This window comes from Salvelinus namaycush, chromosome 37, assembly GCF_016432855.1.
Source record: "Salvelinus namaycush isolate Seneca chromosome 37, SaNama_1.0, whole genome shotgun sequence".
Taxonomy (NCBI): Eukaryota; Metazoa; Chordata; class Actinopteri; order Salmoniformes; family Salmonidae; genus Salvelinus; species Salvelinus namaycush.
In genome coordinates, this window is record NC_052343.1 from 30,342,950 (window position 1) to 30,349,676 (window position 6,727).

The following is a 6,727-nucleotide window of genomic DNA, read 5'->3' on the forward strand; positions in this document are numbered from 1 at the left end:
TTCCAGTTTCAGCATGACAATGCCAACTAGCACAAAGCGAGGTTCATACAGAAATGATTTGTTTAGATCGGTGTGGAAGAATTTAACTGGCCTGCACAGAGCCCTGACCTCAACCCCATCGAACACCTTTGGGATGAATTGGAACACAGACTGCGAGCCAGGCCTAATCGCCCAACATCAGTGCCCGACCTCACTAATGCTCTTGTGGCTGAATGGAAGCAAGTCCCCGCAGCAGTGTTCCAACATCTAGTGGAAAGACTTCCCAGAAGAGTGGAGGCTGTCATAGCAGGAAAGGGGGGGACCAACTCCATATTAAGGCCCATGCTTTAGGTCATGTAGTGTATTTACTAAAACTATAGGCTAATATTAGTGTTATTCATGTTAATTAAAAGACTGGCGGGGGAGAATATTAGCCACAAATATAAATATCAGTAACCCCTAGGAAAAATAACTATAGGCTTTGAAAGTGACTCGACCACTTGAAGATCTCGGGGCCAAAACGCTGCACATCAGACTCTCACACTGCAAGAGGAACATGCCAACAAAGATTAACAGTGTGACTCACCTGAGGGGAATGTAACAACATAAAATGCTGGGTACAACTAAAACACGACAGTCAATACAGCAGCTATCAGCAGAATCAGTGCAGGTGTTAGTTCAAGAAAGGCCAGTACAACATTCTGTGAGCTGCTGTGCTGACAGTTCCAGTTGACAGATTTCCATTGGTTTATTCTGGTGGTTCGTTCTCTCAGGCTCAGCTCTGTTTTCCAACCAACCTTGTAAAAATGTTTTTATAAAATGACTCTTGCAGTGAAATACTGTAAGGATTCTACTGAGTATACAAAACATTAAGAACACCTGCTCTTTCCATGACAGACTGACCAGGTGAATCCAGGTGAAAGCCATGGTCCCTTATTGATGTCACATGTTAAATCCACTTCAATCAGTGTAGATGAAGTGGAGGAGACGGGTTAAAGAAGGATTTTTAAACATTAAGACAATTGAGACATGGATTGTGTGTGTCATTCAGAGGGTGAATGGGCAAGACAAAATATACATTAGGAAGGTGTTCCTAATGTTTGGTATAGTCAGAGTACAGTTACAGTATACATAACAAATAACCACTACTACTTTATACATTTTCAAAACAGTTTACTTCACAAAAAGTGAGTTTATCGTACGTTTTCTGGACTAAATCCTTGCGACAACAATAGGCTAGTCAGTGATCACTATGTGGTACCCTACTTTTGACCAGGGCCCATAGGACTCTGGTCAAAAGTAGTGCACTACGTAGGGAATAGGGCGCCTTTTTGGACAAAGACTTTGTCAGCGATGACTAGGTTCTCCAGACCATCAGCATCCTCATATTGTCCAGTGGCTGGGGTGGAGGTCAGTGGTCAGGCCATGGTCATCATACCAGGGTGAGAAATAGCAGCTCAGTGTAAAGGACATAATAAAACCCTGGTCTGTCTGTCTGTCTGTCCGAGAAGAGACAGAGACAGAGACAGAGACAGAGACAGAGACAGAGACAGAGACAGAGAGAGAGAGAGAGAGAGAGAGAGAGAGAGAGAGAGAGAGAGAGAGAGAGAGAGGGAGGGAGGGAGGGAAGGAAGGAGAAGAAGACAAGGAGGGAGGGAGCGAGACAGGGAGAGGTCAGGACACTATGGGCCCTGGTCAAACGTAATGTTCTAGATAGGAACTTTGGGATACAACCTCTGTCTCCCACCACCATCAGTCTCCACTCAGGACTAGAGAGGTCAGGATAGGACAGGAGGAGCAATCTACCTGTTAGAACCGAGAGCAAGGTGTCAAGCCCTCCTCCCATTGTCAACAGGACCACATCAGAGGAAGAATAGCCTCTGTATCCCTCCTCCCCTCCATCCCTCCCTTCCTGACTTCCCCCCTCTTCTTCTCTGCTTGTATTGACTGGAAGGGCTCCATGCCTGTTTTACCCCCCTCCCCCCCTTCCTCCCCACAGCCTGCTGAATTGTCCCCTTGAGGTGTTTATGGGCCGGCTGACAGGATGTTGGCTCAAAGGATCCCCTTTAAGTAAATGTGGTGTAGCTGCTGTGACCTTTTCAACAAAAACATACAACTCTACAACAGAAAAACTGTTGAGATGAGTGGTAGAATAAGCAGCGTTGAAATGTTCTCTCTCCCTCTGAGTGAATGAATAAATGTGAATGAATGATCTTCTGTATTGACAACAAAATGGGCTGAGTTGAAGAAGTAACATCAGATCAGCACTGTCTTGCTTCTGATGATCCTCACACTGGAGAAAATGATCATCTCACAGAGAATTATCTTGACGATGTGAGCTGTGTGTTTATGGAAAAGTTACACATGACAGACAAGCAGTTTGATTAGAAAAGCTTGTTATTTCAACAGCTTAGAAGAACATTAGAGACATCAAAACAGTAGGTCAGAGGCAGTAGAACTGGTCCAAACCAAGACAGGCCTGCCCTCACCTCACCTCACCTCACATCACATCACCTGCCCTCACCTCACATCACATCACCTGCCCTCACCTCACCTGCCCTCACCTCACCTCACCTGCCCTCATATCACCTCACCTCACCTGCCCTCATATCACCTCACCTCACCTGCCCTGCCCTCATCTCACCTCACCTCACCTGCCCTCATATCACCTCACCTGCCCTCACCTCACCTGCCCTCATATCACCTCACCTGCCCTCACCTCACCTCACCTGCCCTCATATCACATCACCTGCCCTCACCTCACCTCACCTGCCCACACCTCACCTATCATCACCTGCCCTCACCTCACCTGCCCTCATATCACATATATCACCTCACCTATCATCACCTGCCCTCATATCACCTCACCTGCCCTCATATCACATCACCTCACTTCACCTGCCCTCACCTCACCTGCCCTCACCTCACATCACATCACCTGCCCTCATATCAGCTCACCTGCCCTCATATATCACCTCACCTGCCCTCACCTCACCTGCCCTCACCTCACATCACATCACCTGCCCTCATATCACATATATCACCTCACCTGCCCTCATATCACATCACCTCACTTCACCTGCCCTCACCTCACCTCACCTCACATCACATCACCTGCCCTCATATCACATATATCACCTGACCTGCCCTCACCTCACATCAGGCTTCAGTTGGGATTGTGCTGGGTGCAAAAGAGCACTTTTTTAGTCTCTCTCAGATACGTACAGTATTTATATGGGATGCATCCCAAATGGCACCCTATTTCCTATGTAGTGCTCTACTTTTGACCAGGACCCAAAGTAGTGCACTATGTAGGAAATAGGGTGCCATTTGGGACATAACCATTGAGTCAGGTGAAGTTCCCCCGGACGCTGATCTTAAGGAGTCCGCATGTTTCCCAGCCAAAACAGTTTGGAAGTGTTTGTGCATATTAACTATCTAATGCTAGCTAAATGTAGTAATGAATACATTTTAACATTTTATTTAAATTGACAATTCTGTTTACTGTCTTGCGCACGTTTTAAATTGAAACAATACCTGTTACAAAGATATCAGCTAGAGATGACGTGCAGGAGCTTGCAGGCATTTGTAGTCTTGCATGATGTCAACTTTGATGTTAATTAGCATTTTAGAATCAAAGTAAATAGAGCCAAATGTATTGCTAAAAGTCACCTTGTCCGTGAGAGATTTACATGATTATACAAATGTCACACCACGGTAAACCCACATGAAACACAGCCCTTATTTTATGTGTTTCTAAAATCGCCTATGGGAAAAATGAATGGTGGAAAAACGATTGGAACCATTTCCCTGTTTGACTACTAGGTTTTATGGGTATTATAACACCTCCACTGTGGGGCTCTATAAAGTCTGTTGTCAGTCAATGAGAAATGACACGTTTTCATGCACATTCTTTCATTGAGAAATACTGCACCAAACATCTTAGTTAGATGTAAAATTGCAGTGGTGTAAAGTACTTAAGTAAAAATACTTTAAAGTACTACTTAAGTCGTTTTTTTGGGCAATTTGTACTTTACTTTACTATTTATATTTTTAACTACTTTTACTTCACTACATTCCTAAAGAAAATAATATACTTTTTACTCCATACATTTTCCATGACACCCAAAAACTACCCGCTACATTTTGAATGCTTAACAGGACAGGAAAATTGTCAAATTCACGCGCTTATCAAGAGAACATCCCTGGTCATCCCTACTGCCTCTGATCTGGCGGACTAACTAAACACAAATGCGTCGTTTGTAAATTATGTTGGAGTGTGCCCCTGGCTATCCGTATATTAAAACAACAAGAAAATTGTGCCATCTGGTTTGCTTAATTTAAGGAATTTAAAATTATTTTTTACTTTTGATACTTAAGTAAAAGGCTAAAAGTATTTGGTTTTAAATATACTTAAGTAGTATTTTACTTTTGCTTAAATCATGACAATTGAGTACTTTTTCCACCACTGTAAAATTGCGCGACTAAGATCTCCTCGGCAAAAACGTAAAAATGAATGACAGATTTCTTAAATTATTTTAGATTAATTCTGATTATTTTGAAGAAGTGTATGCTGGCTACGGCGTCTCAAAATGGACAAACAGTACTATTTCTATTGTTTCAAGCGAAGGTCTTTTAGGGGTGTATGCGAGCACACACGTTCGGTCTTTAGATACATTTTTCATTTTACCCATTATCATTTAAGGTTAGAATCTGGGGTGGAATCTGATCCTAGATCAGTGTTTAGGGGCAACTTCTACCTGGAGTTCTTTATTCAGCAGTAGTGTCCTGGGGCTCAGGGACTGTGGTGTGGGACACAGACCTGGCTTCAAATACTACTTTTAATCTTTCAAATATTTTGAGCGTTTTCTCTAGCCTGCCAGGAATGTCAAATGGCGTTTCCCATTTTGGGACTATTCTATTGGTCCATCAAATCAGGCATGCTCAATCAAGCTCAGATAAAGTATTTTTAATGATTCTGCACAGTATTTGAACCCAGATCTGGTGAGAGATCAGTCAGGAGGTTAAAAGTGGATGAACTGATTATGAAAACAAGTCAGAGTTCCATAGGTCCTATTCCCTATATAGTGCACTATTTTGGACCAGGGCCAATAGAGAAACTATTGACAATAGACAATAAAGCAAACAGACACATATCATTTCTGCAGGCATTTCAGGCACACCTTTTTCAATAAAACCCAGAAGTTCTGTCAACATCACAGCCAGATCATTAACATAGACATGTAATAATGCATTACCATATATTGTGACCCTTGACCTTTTAAACACATAGCATAGCGACACGCAGTAAAACAACCATCAAAGTTACAGCAATATTAACCTCGTTCCCAGGCTCAAGTGTTACTGAGAGAGCCGGAATGGTGGAAAAGATCACAGCAATATTCTCTCTTTTTCTCTAAAATTCACTCTCCATCCAATCACAGATTGCAGTCTGTTAGTAGAGACTAGAGATGTTAGCTGGTAGATGCGATTTTGTTGCCATTGCATTTCCCCAACAGTTCCCTTTTGTCTTTGTGACTGAGTCCCAAATGCCACCATATATGGGGCCCTGGTCAAAAGTAGTGCACTACACATGGTGCTATTTGGGACGCCTCCTTTGCGTCTCTCCCATCCCAACATGACAGTGCATAACAATAGTCTCTCTCCAACCCATACGGCAAAAAAAGGGGGGTTTTCACAGGAAGTACATTCCTCTACTGGCTCGTTGGGAGCCCAAGTCTATCTTTCCACCCATGTGTTCTACAGACACCACGACTGCGTCTCAAATCACACCCTATTACCTATATAGTGCAGTGCTTTGGACCGGAGCCCTGAGCAAAAGTAGTGCACTATAATAGGGGAAAGGGTACCATTTGGGACACAAGCAATCTCTAGTTCAAAAGGGTTCAACTCAGTGCTTCAGAAAATAACAAGATAATAGCAGTATAAAAGGTTAAATAGCCCTGATGGACGAGGACACTAACAGCTGTCTGTCTAACAGTTTACCAACAATATGACCGTTAGTTACAAGTGACGTAGATTTGGTTGCCGAGGACACGCAGGTCCTTACGAAGACTGGAGCTACTGTAAAACACCGGCCTGCTACAGGAGTACAAGTGATGGACAGAGCAGGAGGAGGGAGGGAAAGATGGCAGGCAGACGAGAGACCCAAAAAAGGAGGGGGATCATCTCATCTCGTGCCAATCAGTGCTGGAGGAAAAGATGACAGGCACTTTTCAGTTACAACAAGTTAGAAACAATAACATCAGCTACAGTCAGGTTTTCTCTGCTGGAAAATAGTATCTGTGTCAGGAGTGAAGATGAAGACCACCGACAAACTAAATGAGTCATTAATGCAACACAGGCAACACATCAGGAACACAGGCAACACATCAGGAACACAGGCAACACACCAGGAACACAAAACCAATCGAACCAATCATCTAAAGCAGTAATGTGACATACAGATGCTATATACCGTACATGTCATAAAACATCTCCTCTCTCCTATTTAAGGCAACAGTGATTCATTTGTTGTGAACATCGCCATCCATCATGTGACAATACAAACCGCACATACTGTCTGGACCACTCCAAATGGGTTATTGCATTTTATTTTCAGCAGGATTGCACACATGTAGAGAGAGAAATCCCACCCTCTAGTGGTATACACTGGTACTTCACCATGGAAATCTCTTGCAACGTTAATAGTTTTCAAGTTTCAAGGAGTTTTAGACAAGGTGCCATT

General features: G+C 43.2%; 1 protein-coding gene across 1 annotated transcript in view; it reads right to left on the minus strand.

Moving 5' to 3' along the window:
• Positions 1-6,575: 6,575 nt before the first annotated feature.
• Positions 6,576-6,727, minus strand: part of nbeal2 (neurobeachin-like 2) — a 72,289-nt gene continuing 72,137 nt past the window's right edge. Inside the window, exon 37 of the mRNA XM_038976480.1 lies at positions 6,576-6,727. This exon is cut by the window's right edge and continues 672 nt beyond it. The gene's annotated coding sequence lies outside the window, so the exon portion shown is untranslated.